Source organism: Lynx canadensis, chromosome C1 (assembly GCF_007474595.2).
Source record: "Lynx canadensis isolate LIC74 chromosome C1, mLynCan4.pri.v2, whole genome shotgun sequence".
NCBI classification, from domain to species: domain Eukaryota; kingdom Metazoa; phylum Chordata; class Mammalia; order Carnivora; family Felidae; genus Lynx; species Lynx canadensis.
The window spans coordinates 52,105,495-52,120,897 of NC_044310.1; the positions used below are offsets into that span (position 1 = coordinate 52,105,495).

A 15,403-nucleotide genomic window follows, 5' to 3' on the forward strand; every position below is an offset into this window, starting at 1 on the left:
TGTGGTGGGGATTATAACTCCTTCCCTGAAGATTATGGAAGATTAAAGGAGATGAAGAATGTAAAAACACCTTTGTAGACTTTAAAGTCTTATCTGAGATCGAAGGGTCAGATAGCAAGCAAGAGTTTGTCTCCATTTCTTGGTGACTGGACCCACGAAGCTTCCTTTATTCACTCAGCAAATACGTATGTGGCTGGCTGGCATTGTTCTAGATGCTGGGGGTGAAGCAGTAAACAAAACTAAGGCCCTGCTCATGGAGAAATGTATGCTTTATCGGGTGACAGTAAGTGCTGAGAAAGAGGAAGCAGGGTGCAAGACCTTGTGATGTGGCTAGCGATGGGGTGGGGTGAGCGCCATTGTATGATACGGGGTGGCAGGGATGACCCCAGGATAAGGTGACTCTTGAGCGGAGATGTGCACGAACTACAGGAACGAGCACTGTGGCTGCGGGGGTGGTGTGGAGGAGTCCAGGAGGGGCCAGCGAGGACAAAAGTCTTGCGGTAGGAGTGTGTGCTCAGCTAACAATATCACAGCAATGAGGTGATGAGGTGTTCCCACTGGTAATGTTTGCAGAGTGCTTACTCCTATGACAGGCAGTAGTCACGCCTCACCTCATGATAGTCCCCCCCCCCCACTCCCCGCCCCCACCAGGGAGGCTGTGTTGTTATCATACCTATTTCCTAGATAATGAAATTAAGACACCACCAGCAACAAGCTAAGCATTCAGCCTACTGGGGAAGAGGCAGTCATTGTCATTGACACAAAGGTGGATTGGAGGCGGCCCTGCACAGAGGAAAGAATGCATGGTTTGGAGAGAAAAGAAATCTGGGTTTGGGCCACGCGTCTGCTGTGTAATGTTGGGCAACGTGCGTAACTTCCCTGGGCCTCTGCTTCCTAACTTGTAAAATGAGCTGATAAAATCTCAGAGGACTGTTATGTATGTGAAGTGATAAATTAGGTGAAAGGATGTTGCCAACTGCATAGCATCGTGAAAAATGTTACTTTACTATTACTCTCCTCCTCCTCCTCTACTGCTACTACTATACTACTCTACTACTGCTACTACTACTCTACTACTACTGTCACACTACTACTACGACAACTACTACTACACTACCACTACTATTACACTACTACTGCTCTACTACTACTACTACTTCTCTACTATTATACTACTACTACTGCTCTACTACTGTCATACTACTACTACTACACTACCGCTACTACTACTCTACTACTACTATTACACGACTATTACTCCTCCTCCTCTATTATACTACTACTACTACTGCTCTACTACTACTACTCTACTACTACTATTACACTATTATTACTACTACTCCTCTACTACTACTACTACTACTACTACTATACTACCACTACTATTACACTACTACTGCTCTACTACTACTACTCTACTACTACTACTATTACACTACTATTACTACTACTCCTCTACTATACTACTACTATTACGACGACGACGACTACTACTACTACACTACCACTATTACACTACTACTGCTCTACTACTACTACTCTACTACTACTACTATTACACTACTATTACTCCTCCTCCTCCTCTACTATTATACTACTACTACTGCTCTACTACTACTCCTCTACTACTGTGACACTACTACTATTACTACTGCTGCTGCTACTACTACTGCTACTCCACCAGTTCTCTTTCCTAGCCTCCTGAAAAGAGATTGAATGAGAGGAAATGGAAGTTTGTAGCTTATATAATTTCCTTTGTTCTTCCCCTGAAATTTTATTTCATGTTAGCGGCTCTGAGGGCAAATGACCTACAGCATCCAGTTTAACTGGAAAGTATTTTTCTGCAAGATTAAAGAACTATGAGGTACAGTTGGTGGTGAGGCTGCTCATGTTTCTGAAGAAGAAACTTGAGGTCCTGGAACTCCCAGTCCATTCTCTTCCCTGATACCAAGCTCCTTATAATCCCCAAACCTAGAATTTGATGGTAGCTTTCTATAATTTTGCACTGTGTAGATCATAGTTGCTCACTAACTTTTAAGTAAGTGCCCTAAATGTTGTACCCTTGCAAATTATTCTATTAAATTGTTCTCTGTATTTGGCCCAGTGTCCCATAGGATGAATGGCTAAATCATGGGGATTTGGAGAGATGGATATAATTATTTGGACTATAGAATGGGAAAACTGAGGCAACAAGACCTATCCCCAACTGGAGAATTGATGGTGAGCCTTGGTACCCATTGTCATTTCTGCTGAGGAACACTTTGCTTCCACCACCATGGTGGTGGGTCAGTAAAGTCATTCGAATGTTCATCAACTGACTGAGCACCTACTCTGTGCCAGGCACAGTGCTAGGTGCTGGGAATGCAGCAGTGTTTTCTTTTGGGAGCGCTCTTAGGAGTTGCTCGGGACGTATCATTTAATTTGAATGCTTGCTGCTACCCTTTCTAGCACCTCCAGAAAAGGCAGAGATAGTAGCTGCTTTGTTGTCCCTTGTTCACGACCGGCGGACATGCACCCATCTAGCTGGCACATCATCTGGTGCCTGTGATCGACCTGAGTCATGAAGTCTGCGTTTTGTTTCCCCAGCGCTGCTGGCTTCCTGTGATAAGCTCCATCTTGGCTGTGATGCTGCCCTCCCCCGGGGTTGGGATAACAGCCTCCTGGGGACCGTGGCTAATCTCAGGAGAAGCGGAGCCTCCAGGGAAAGAAGCCTGTCTCTTCTTGTGTGCACCTAGGATTAGGCAGAGGTGCTGCTAATGCACTTAATTAGGTAAGGGCCAGGGGTGACTACTGGGAACAGGAAGCTTGGGGGGTGAACCTCCTGTCCGCCCCCAGTGAAGACCTTCCTCACTGTTACCTTTTCTTGTGGCTCAAGGCCCCCCCCCCCCCGAGAAAGAGAAATTAGACGAAAATCAAAATACTGGCTCTAGGAGTCAGCTATTCAACTACCTGTGACCTTGGACAAACCTCAAAAGTCCGGTTTCCCTATCTGTAAAACTTGGGGTACAAATCATGCCTACCTCACTAACTTTTGGTGAGGATGAACTATCGTAATACTCCTGAACACTGGCACATACTGAGTACACCCAGTAAGCATCAATAACTGTGAGCTAAGATGACCATTTTACAGGTGGGCAGCCTGAGGCCCGCACTGGTGTTGATCAGAATTAACCACCTAGAATCCCTCAGTGCTGGAGTCTGGAGTAGAGTGTTGGAGTCTCCATCACTAGGCCACCAATAAACCAACTTCCTTCTCTCAGGTGGTAACCCTCTGTGCCCTGCTGCCTGGCCTGGAGACAGAGAAGAGGATAGTTCAGCAATAGAGGCCAGAGGCTGGAGAGTCTCTTCCAGCTAGACCACTAACTGGACCACCACATCCCTTGAAATTTGAATTGAATTTCCTCATCTATAAAATGAGGTGGCTTGACTGCCCCTCTGGACCTAAATTTTTAAAAAACTTTTTTTTAATGTTTATTTATTTTTGACAGAGAGAGAGAGAGAGAGAGAGAGAGAGAGAGAGAGAGAGACAGCATGAGTGGGGGAGGGGCAGAGAGAGAGGGAGACACAAAATCAGAAGCAGACTCCAGGCTCTGAGCTGTCAGCACAGAGCCTGAACGTGGCTCGAACTCACAGGCCGCGAGATCATGACCTGAAGCCGAAGTCAGACGCTCAACTGACTGAGCCACCCAGGCGCCCTAAATTTTTTAAAGACGCCTACTGGAGGAAGCAGAGAGCCAGAAGGAAGAAGTGCGGGGAACATATTAATAGTACATAATAATAAAAACAGCTAGCATTTTGTAAATCCTGAATATGTGTCAAGGACTGTATTGGGTACCAGGATATACTGGGACCCTATTTTCTGGGAGCTCCCAGACTCATGGAACTGGGGAGAAGGCAGTGGAGATAGGGAGAGACAAATAACCAAAAGAATTAGAATTTGTGGTGACATTTGCCATAAGAGAACTGTGAATGGTGAGTTGTGGCTCCCAGACATGGCTGCCTTCGGTGTTGTGCAGCTGCCTGTGCATGCAGAACCATCGACACACGTGGTGTGGTTCCGAAAGGTGTACTGTGAAAGGGAGCCTGAGCCCTGTGTGCTGGGGAAGGGGAGTCTGTGGTCGAAAGGGCAGGACCAGGAAGATTGGAGCTGGGGGGGGTGGGGGGTGGTTTGCAGCCAGGCAGCCAGGCCAGAGCTCTAGGGGGCTGATGGATTACATTCCTCCAGTTAGAAACCATCAGAAGCCCCACTGAGCAGGGCTCTTGTGGCTTCAGAGCTTTGCTGATGTTTCCTCCTGCAAGGGGAAAAAAATCAGTTTCTGATTTAAGTGTTACCTTTCTGTCCTCTTGCTTTCCTAAGTGTGACAAGATCCAAACCCAAATTATTTGCACTAAACTTGTTAATTTTAGCAAGGTGGTAGAATAGAATAAGAATTGGAAACAGCTGAAACCCTGCCAGCTTTCTTCTCTGTGAGGTTGTGTTTGCTGACCTTCTAAAGAAAGATCTGTTGAAAACCTGGCTGTAGGTGGTGGATGTGACACTTGCAGACATAGCATGGACCTACTGTGTACTTGCGTCTAAGCTAAGTAATGTCATGAAACAAGCTTTCTTGAGCTCTTAAGATTGTTAAAATACAGTTCAAAGCCACAGAAACCTGTGGGAGCGATTTCTGCAAGGTGGGAGGCTGAGGGAGGCTTTGAAGCTGTCCTGTCTGAACACTTAGACCGCTGAGTGGAACTCTTAAGCACTTCACGTGCCTTAAACGGTCTAGCGCAAAGTGTGTTTGGGAACATAAAATCTCCTGCAGATACCAGAATAAAAACCCTTATCTCCTCCCTAAATATTGATTTAAAATAATAGCTTGTTTTGAACTTTCTCTCAATAAATTGATTTTTAACTGAGAAAAATACCTCTAGGGAAAACTTTAGACAGTATAGAGTTAACAATTTTGGAGACATGAGGTAGCTGATCAGAAGGGTGTCCTTAAAGACATGAAAAAAGGAGGAAAAAAGGTGAAGATATTCCTTTAACCAGAAGACTCCTCTTCCTTCTGATTGCAACTCCATCAACACATTTTATTTTGAGTATGTTTTGTTTGCAAGACCCTGTGCTGGAAACTGAGGAAGAGACTATGATTTCGCCCCTGTCCTCTGGGGGATGTGTGTGTGTGTGTGTGTGTGTGTGTGTGTGCGCGCGCGCGCGCGCGCGCGTGTGTATTGTCTTGGATGGGAAAGGAAAATGAGATGTTTTTTGGAAACTTTTTTTCTTTTCAAGAGAAAGGATGACATCAGGGCATAGTAGAAAGAGCTCTGAACTAAAAATCAACAAACTTGAATTCATCTCCTAGCCCTGCCTCTAACTAGCTGTGTGACACCAGGCAAGACATTTGCCTTCTCTGATCTTCAAATTCTCTGATACAAAGCAATGGGGCTGGATCCCGCTCTGTGGACCAGCAGCATAGACACCACCTGAGAGCTTGTAAACAATGCAGAGTCTAAGGCTGTTCTCCGGACCTACTGGGTTAGAATCTGCATTTTAACAAGATCCTCAGGTGATTTGTATGCAAATTAAAGTTGAATAAGCATTGCTTTAAAGAAGGATTTCTGTTCTAATATTCTAATTTTTGTGCTTTTTTCCCTAATATATTGTAAAATCCAGTCATGAAGAATTTATCTAAGGTTGGGCTGGGCATTCTTACCCTTCTAATGTTGGTACTCTGTGAGAGAAAAGATTTAAAGGCAGAGTCATGCACAAATAGCTATGAACTCAGTTCCAAATGAGATATATATACATATTTCTCCGTTTTGCCTTGCGTTTTAGGTCTTGGCATTATGGTAAGGACAGCTGTGAGAGAGAAGAGGAGGAGGTGGGAAGTGTAGGTGATTGAAGGTGGAGATGGCAATGGACTGGGACCTTCTGAGCTGGCGGGTAGCACAGAGCAGTGGGTCCCCAGCTCAGGTCCTCAGAATCAACACAAGGGTTGTGAGGATTGAATAGTTTTAGTGCTTATAAAATCATGCTTATTCTTTTTCTTTTTCTTTTTAAAATGTTTATTTTTGAGAGAGAGTGCAAGCAGGGGAGGGGCAGAGAGAGGGGGTCAGAGGATCTGAAGCAGGCTCTGCTCTGACAGCAGCTAGCCCAATGTGGGGCTCAAGCTTGTGAATCACAAGATCATGACCTGAACCAAAGTCAGGTGCTCAACCACTGAGCCACTCAGGGGCCCCTGTATTTTTTAAATATATATGAATGTTGCTTTGATGGACTGAATGAAAATTCAGAGTGACTTTTTGATATCCTATATTTTCCTGGTTAATTGATGTTAAATGTTAAACCTTTTCGATGGGGGGAGGTCTATATCATTTTTGTTATAAATGGCATCTTCTTACTTGAAACCATTGGGAACCATTGGGATAGAGGATAATAATTAATAATGATACTGATGACAATAACTAACAAATGCTGAGAACTTTCTACTATTTACCAGGCACCGTGCCTCATGGGGAAGGACCTTAGGTATCTGCTAGTCAATTTATAGTTATGGAAACTGAGGCTCCTAGCAGGGAAGTGACTTGCTCTGAGTCATACCTTGAGGGAGTGGTTGGTGGATCCAGGACTAGAACACAGGTGCCCTGGCTGTCGGCCGGTTCTCTATCTGCTGTGCCAGACTTCGTGGTTTGTCCATCCTGTGCCTCAGGGGAGCATATGTGGGATCATTGTTAGTTTTCCTGGATTCCTCCTGTGGGAATCATAGACTGCCAGAGTTGCTTCTGGGCCAATCATTGCATTTACACGGGAGCACACCTGGCCTAGCAAGGGAAAGGGACTTATCTAAGGTCAAACAATTAGTTGGGTTTGTTTGCTTGTTTTGGTCTTCCTCCACCTGAAATTCGGCTCTTTATAGTATATATTTTCATAAGAGGAGTGGCTGAGTGAAGCAAGCCCTTTTGTGAAAACAAATGAACATGGTTTCTGATAATCTCAGGATTTGTAAAGATTTATATGTCTTTTAAAAGGATTTAGCATAGTCACTAATAGTTATAAGCAGTCAAATTATTATTATAATTATTTTTCAACGTTTATTTATTTTTGGGACAGAGAGAGACAGAGCATGAATGGGGAAGGGGCAGAGAGAGAGGGAGACACAGAATCAGAAACAGGCTCCAGGCTCTGAGCCATCAGCCCAGAGCCTGACGCGGGGCTCGAACCCACGGACCGCGAGATCGTGACCTGGCTGAAGTCGGACGCTTAACCGACTGCGCCACCCAGGCGCCCCTATAATTATTTTTTTATTATCATTTTTTTTAACCAAGCTTTGCATATTAAATTTAGGAACAGTTTTGTGTTTTTATTTTTTAAATTTTTATTTATTTCATTTCATTTTTTTTTAGAGAGAGAGCACGTGCAAGCGGGAGAGAGGGGAAGAGTAAGAGGGAATATATAGTTTTTCATTTATTTATTTTGAGAGAGGGAGAGAGAAAGAGAGAGCAAGAGAGCATGGGGGAGGGGCAGAGAGAGAGGGAGAGAGAGAATCCCAAGCAGGCTCCACACTGTCAGCACAGAGCTAGATGCAGGTCTTCAGCTCACAAACCTTGAGATCATGACCTGAGTTGAAGTCAAAAGTCAGATGCTTAACTGGCTGAATCACCCAGGCATCCTGAGAGAGAGAATCTTAAGCAGGCTCCATACTCAGTACAGAGCCTGATGTGGGGCCTGGGATCATGACATGAGCTGAAATCAAGAGTCAGATCCTCAACTGACTGTGCCCCAGTTTTGTGTTTTTTTAAAAAAACTTTTTTAGTGTTCATTTTTAAGAGAGAAGAGAGACAGAGTGAAAGCAGGGGAGAGGGAGACACAGAATCCGAAGTAGGCTTTAGGCTCTGATCTGTCAGCACAGAGCATGACATGGGGCTCAGACTCACGGAGCTGGAGATCATGACCTGAGCTGAAGTTAGATGCTTAACTGACTGAGCCACCCAGGTGCCGCGTCCGGTTTTGTGTTTTTAAAAATTGGAATGATTGTAGCCTTGACTCTCCTCCAAACCCCTGACTCTGGTCATGTTCTCAATCTTAAAGATAGCCTCTAAGAGGGCAGACCACCAAGTTCCTTGTCACCAAATACAGAACCACACAATCATTGGAAACCATGTAATGGAAAGGGAGAAAGTTCACATTGACTGTTGGGCAGCTTCATCTCTGTTATGAGCCCACAACTTACTGTCGTTGAACTGAGAAGCTGTCTCCTGGGCCATAGATCTCCCTATCCTCAGAAAATAAGAAGAGGAGAATTATTCTCCAGGAAGCAGTCAGCCACCTTTCTGTGCCACATATAGCTGTTACCAATCCAGGGAAGTAGGACCTGGGTTAGAATCAGGGCCAGCTTCATGGGTGTGCAACCTTTGCAGCTGAACAGGGCCCCTGCTTCAGCCTCAGCTGTGGGCTTAATACTCTGCTATTGCTGTCCTGAAAATTTTAATATTATTTTGAACAAAGGGACCTGCATTTTTATTTTGTGCTGGGCCCTGTGAATTATGTAGCTGGTCTTTGTTAGAATAATTCAGAATCAGGACCAAGATCCCCTGAGGAACAAGTCAGTGGGGACTGTAGCCTTTTGGGCCAAGGAGAAGGAGGAGAAGGAGAAGGAAGAGAAGGAGGAAAGGAGGAGGAGGAGAAAGAGGAAGGGGAGGAGGAGGCAGCCACCACAGGCCTGACCCCTTGTGGTGATTTCCAGTATTGTGTATGGACTAAAACCAGCAGCCTGCCGTCAGCTTTCACAGGAAGGAGAGAAGGGAGGATCTCTCACTGTCCTATTTCTTTGCCTGATGATAGACAATCACTCCCTCCATTCTAATTTCCATCCCTAACCCCACTCATACGTAGTACCCAACACATAGTAGGTCCTTAACATGGTGTGGTTGTTGACTTTATTGCTGCCCTGTGGTGAACCATCACTAGATAACTTTGAAAAAGTAGATGAACCCCTTTGTGGTTGAGCTGCATTATAACCTTGTCTGTTTTTTGTGCCATCACCCTACCTCTCATCTGGATGACCCAGACACCTTCTACTAATTTCCTTGCTGGTAATCTCTTCCTCATATTAATCCAACTAGCTGGATTAACTCTCCCAGATCTATCACTTAATCCATCACGTGACCTACACACACTTAATATTTCTGAATCTCAGTTGCTTCGTCTCTAGAAAGGGGATGATCATGTCTACCTTGGAGGGTTGTTAGGAAAATGAGAGGTAATACTTGTAAAGCCCTGAAAATAATAGTGACTGGCTCATAATAAGTGGTCAGTAAAGAGTAGTTTTTCTTGGGGCGCCTGGGTGGCGCAGTTGGTTAAGCGTCCGACTTCAGCCAGGTCACGATCTCGTGGTCCGTGAGTTTGAGCCCCGCGTCGGGCTCTGGGCTGATGGCTCGGAGCCTGGAGCCTGTTTCGGATTCTGTGTCTCTGTCTCTCTCTGCCCCTCCCCCGTTCATGCTCTGTCTCTCTCTGTCCCAAAAATAAATAAAAAACGTTGAAAAAAAAATTAAAAAAAAAAAGAGTAGTTTTTCTTGTTATTAAATTATAAGATTATATGAATGATATACAAGCAACTTTCATTGCGTCATTTCCCCTCCTCAAAAAAATCTTCAGTGGCTCCCCATTGCCCCTGGTCATGGAGGATCAAAGCTCCTAGCCACAGTCTACATTGCTTAACTTTTCCCAGTAGTGTTTAAAAAACTAGTAGAATGCTAGTTGCGTTTGCTGTTTTTGCTCTTTCTGTATCTTATTTCCCAAGGGCACTGGGATCTCCTTGGCAGTGGAACTCTGTGTCACCCCTTGACTGCCCAGTTGAGCGCCTGGCATACAGTGTGTGTGTGGTTGTTGACTGCTAACCACAATGTACTTCAGGAATATAGTGCAACTTTGCTGGTTTCCCATCTGTTTATACCTCTTAGCCCCTTCAGACTGGAAACGGATTATGATTTTGCATTTGAATCAGCAGGAGTTAAAAACAGCCATCCTTCCTTTCCTGTCCCCCCCCCCCCCCATACAGCGACTGTCACTTTCTATTGGGATTGTTTGTTTACATGTTTGCCTCCCCTCTGGACTGTGAGCTCTGGGTGGGGAGGAATGGTATTTAATTCTCCTTCCTAGCTTCAGTGCCCAGCCAGTGAGCCTGGCACAAATAAGAGGTATTCATTAAATATTTGTCAAATCAATGAATATTAGAAAGCTCAAATTTTTATGGCAGACATGGGAGACAGTCGGAACTGACTTTTACTTGAAAAACATTGTTTATTAGATCTGTATAGATCATTTAGAAAATATGCAGTTGAATATCTTTTATAGTCAAAGAAGAAAGTCAGTATAAAATACCTAATTAAAAGCAGAAGCTAGCATTTCCCCTTGGAATGAAGGCAGGATCATGAGTATTTTCCTTTTCTCAGCCCAGGAGATGGGCAGGCAGCCAGACTCAAAGACAGGGATGCTGTGCAGACAGACAAGGTTTGACATTAGAAGGAATGGGTCTGGGGGCTACTCTGGGTCCACATTTGCTTCAATGTTTCTCCACATTGAGGTTGAAAATGCAAAGAGCGTTAACTTCTTTAAGATATTCCGAACCATTGGCAACTCCTTTATGATGTTATGCTCTGTTACCTATGAAATTATCATTTGTTTGTGAACTTACTATACTGGCATATTTTCAGGAGTAGGCTCTAGATTTAAGGTTAAAAGCTCCAAGAGGTATGGGTCTTTCTCTTGTTCTTCTCAATGCTGCTGAGCCTGTCTATCCATGGAATGCCTGGACCTCTGACCCACATACACCTGTCCTGGGTATAAGAAGCAGGTGAGGACCAAGAGCTGGGGAAGCACAGAGAGTTATGATGTTCTGAATGATGTCTGCCACCTGGAGGAAAACTGGGCCCTCTGAGAAGGACAATGAGTGGGGATACTCTAGGTCAGGACCTTGCTGCTCAGAGTGTGGTCTAAGCCTTCCAGACTTATTGAATCAGACTCTGCATTTTACCAAGATTCACAGATGATTCATTTGCACACTAATGTTTGAGATGCTCTGCTCTGATGAGAAAGTCTTTGTCATCCTTGAGGCTTGATAGTCCAAATTTTTGTCATTCTAGGATGTAGCATGACTCTTGTTCCGGAACTGCCTTGAATCCCAGAACTGCCACCATGGAGTTATTACCTGGCCCTTTTTAGTCTTAAGAGTTTTTCATCTATAAAATGTATATGTTGAGTGTTTTGCTGGTTTTGTGTGTATGCATTAAATGAAATAATGTAATGCTCTTAACATATAGTAGAAATTTAATAAATATGTTTTAGTTGTTGCTGATATTATTTTTATTTTATCTGAGCCCCAGTGCAGACAGTTCAACTATATATTATGATGGGAGAATTGCTGTGCTGTCATTACTAAAATGTTGTAATTTTGCATTTGTCTTTTGTATGAATTAATAACTGGCCTTAAAGAATCATTAGCTTCTGAAGTGCCCCCCCCCCTTTTTTAACCTGTTTTTGTATTTTCTATTCTTAACATGGATACATGTGTTATGTGGTTCTATTTATGGCCATCATTTTTTTATTAAAATTTTTTTTTAAATTTTTTTTTCAACGTTTATTTATTTTTGGGACAGAGAGAGACAGAGCATGAATGGGCGAGGGGCAGAGAGAGAGGGAGACACAGAATCGGAAACAGGCTCCAGGCTCCGAGCCATCAGCCCAGAGCCTGACGCGGGGCTCGAACTCACGGACCGCGAGATCGTGACCTGGCTGAAGTCGGATGCTTAACCGACTGCGCCAGCCAGGCGCCCCATTAAATTTTTTTTTAATGTTTAGCTTTGAGAGAGAGACAGAGCACAAAATGGGGGAGGGGCAGACAGAAGCCAAAACACAGAATCTGAAACGGGCTCCAGGCTCTGAGCTGTCAGCACAGAGCCCAATGTGGGGCTTGAACTCACGAACTGCAAGATCATGAACTGAGCTGAAGTCAGACGCTTAACTGACTGAGCCACCTAGGTGCCCCCATCATCTATTTTTATTTATTTATTAAAAAAAATTTTTTTAATGTTTATTTATTTTTGAGACAATGCGAGAGACAGAGTGCAAGCAGCAGAGGGGCAGACAGAGGGAGACACAGAATCCAAAGCAGGCTCCAGGCTCTGAGTTATCAGCACAGAACCCGACGCGGGCTCGAACTCACGAACTGTGAGGTCACGACCTGAGCCGAAGTCAGGCGCTTAACTGACTGAGCCACTCAGGGGCTCCTCCCCATCATCTATTTTTAAAATATTGAATCACTTACTTTTTTTTTTTTAGTTTATTTATTTTGAGAGAGAGAGAGAGAACAGGAGCAGAGGAGGTGCAGAGAGAGAGAGAGAGAGAGAGAGATTGAGAACCTTAAGTAGACCCCACACTCAGCATGGAGCCTGACTTGGGGCTCAATCCCACAACCCTGGGATCATGACCTGGACCAAAATCAAGAGTCAGGTGCTCAACTGACTGAGCCACCCTGGTGCCCAACCACTTTTCATACTCGTTTCATGAATTTATATCTTGTACAGTTAAAGTCATAATTACAAAAAAGCCAAAAACCAAAAAACCCAACCCAAATAAACCTGTGTAATGAGCTTTGGGACCACACTCTACTGATTCTTGTTGGAATAAAGTTCGAGAGTGGGTGAGGATAAGGTGGGGGCAGAAGTGCGAGGCTTGTCCGGGAGTGCCATAGACAGTGGCAGAGGCTTCACAGAGGGGATCCTGGGAAGTGTTGACTAATCTGGTGAGTCAGTTGTGTGCAGGTTGTGTACAGACTTCTACATTTCTGTTTTTGGGCATGCTATTTAGAGCTATTGAGGCACTTTCAAATGTATTCTCCCACTTAAGTTTCACAACACTTTTGGGAAATAGGCAAGACAAGAAAAGGGAGGTTTATACAAGTTGAAATGTGTGAACATGAGTAAATATTTTTTTTTTTTTGAGGATGGGTTGGGAATAAAGTTCTGATTTTTCAGAGTTGTATGCCAGATGTTTATTCTTCTCTACTGCCTCTTTTCATGCAGTTTGTTTGTTTGTTTGTTTTGTATTTTTAATGACTGAAACAAAACATTTAAAACCGCAACTGCAAGAACCATTTGTTCCTGCCGGTCTTGTACCTCTCCTCGAACTTGACCTTGGCCTCTCGTCATGCCTTGTGTTTACAAGCAGGGTCTCTGAAGACATCCTTGTTGATGACAGCTTTGTCCAAGGTGATATCCATAGAATACCTTGTGGGTACGAGATGATTGTAGTTATAAACTTTCATAAAAGACTTGATCTTTGACCTTTTGGCGATTTTCTTCTTGCTCATGGCAGCTGTCACTTTGAGGGAGAGTGGTCAGTTCCAGCCACCAGAGCAAGGTTGTAGGGACGATCTGAGGTGACATCATCAATGTTCTTCATGATGACCGTCTTGTGTCCAGAGTAGCGTCTGACCAGGACCAGCACCACCTTCCCGGGTTTCATGAATTTGCCCATCTCGACACCAGCCTCTTTTCATGCAGTTTTGAAAGCAGTGATGGGACTCTGGCTTTAGATAATTACCATTTTCTTACAACATTATGTTGATGCTACAGAGTATATCAGTGATAGTAACATACCACATATCTCAGTGTTAGATAATAATTACCTCTAGCAACCTAGATAAAAGCAAATAGTGGGCAAACAAAACTCCTCTGGACCAGTGCTGCCCAATAAAATTACAAGGTGAGCCAAATAGGTAATTTTAAAGTTTCTTGTAGCTACATTAAAAAGATAAAAGGGAACAAATGAAATTGATTTTATAATATATTTTCTTTAATACAAGATATCCAAAATATCATTTCAACATGTAATCTGTATAAAAATTACTAATGAGATATTTTACATTCTTCCATTTTTTAAAATGTTTATTTATTTTGAGAGAAAGAGAGAGAGAGAGAGAGGATAAGCAAGCAGGGAAGGGGTAGAGAGGGAGAGAGAGAATCCCAAGCAGGCTCCATGCTGTTAGCACAGAGCCCAATGCAGGGTTTGAACCCACGGACTGTGAGAGTATGACCTGAGCTGAAACCAAGATTTGGACCCTTAGCCACCTGAGCCAATCAGGTGCCCCTCACATTTCTTCTTTTTAAACTAAGTCTTCAAAATCAGGTGTGTGTTTTACATTTATAGCACAGCTCAGTTTGGACTTGCCACATTTCAGGTGTCCAATAGGCACATACGTGAGCAGCACACCTGGAAACTTTGAGGAAAATAATTGTAACAAATGCAGGAATGGGAGCACTTTGACATCAAAACCCTCATATCATGGGGACAATTTAATTTAGAGACAGATAGTTTTGTAGATTTCAATTGCTCACAATATGGCCCCAAGTAATTAAAAATGAGATTAAATGATTTACCTCATACTGTGATTAACAGTGCAGAGTTCTATGTGAAATATATATTTTTAGAAAAGTCCATCAAATTTTTTTTTCAATTTAAATTTTAGTCAGTTAATATACAGTGCAGGATTTCAGGTTTCATCACTTACATACAGCACCCAGTGCTCATCATAACAAGTGCCCTCCTTAGTACCCATTCCCCACCCATCTCCCTCCATCAACCCTCAGTTTGTTCTCTATCCTTAAGAGTCTCATCTGATTTGTTTCCCTCTCTTCTCTTCTCATGCTCCTTCCCAGATGTTAATCAAAATGTTTTGTTGCTTAAAATCCACAGATGAGTGAAACCATATGGTACATCAAATTAGTTTTTGGAAAAAAAAAAAAAAAAAAAAGGTTTGACATATGACCCAGCAGTTGTACTCCTGTACCTTTGTTCCAGAGATATCAAAACTTATGTCCACACAAAATTGGAAATAATCCAAATGTCCTTTAATGGTTAGACAAGCTGTGGTACGTCCATACCAGGAATATTGCTTAGCAGTAGAAGAAATGAATGATTGCTACTTCTGTCAACTTGGAGGGATCTCATGGGAATTATGTAGCCTGAACAACAACTGATCTCAAAAAATACATTTATATAACATTTAAAAAATAAAAGTATAGGGACGGAGAAAGATTAATGGTTGCCAGGTGTTAGGGACTGGGTGGGGGGAAACTTTGGGTAGGGGAGGGCTGTGACTATAAAACGGTAGCACGGGGGACCCTGTGGTGATGGAACAGTTTTGTATCGTGATTATGACGGTGGTTATGTAAATCTACATGTGGTAAAACTGCACAGACCATACATGCACCACACAAATGTGTGCATGTAAGATAGGTAAAATCTGAGTAAGGCCTCTGGATGTACCAAAGTCAATTTCCTGATTTTTCTGTTGTATTGTAGTTATGTAAGATGTCACACTGGGGAAATATTGGGGAAAGAGTACGTGAGACCTCTCTGTAC

At 43.3% G+C, this 15,403-nt stretch overlaps 1 pseudogene; it reads right to left on the reverse strand.

Annotated features, from left to right (window-relative positions):
* Window positions 1-13,091: 13,091 nt before the first annotated feature.
* Window positions 13,092-13,563, reverse strand: LOC115521588 (annotated as a pseudogene).
* Window positions 13,564-15,403: the final 1,840 nt, after the last annotated feature.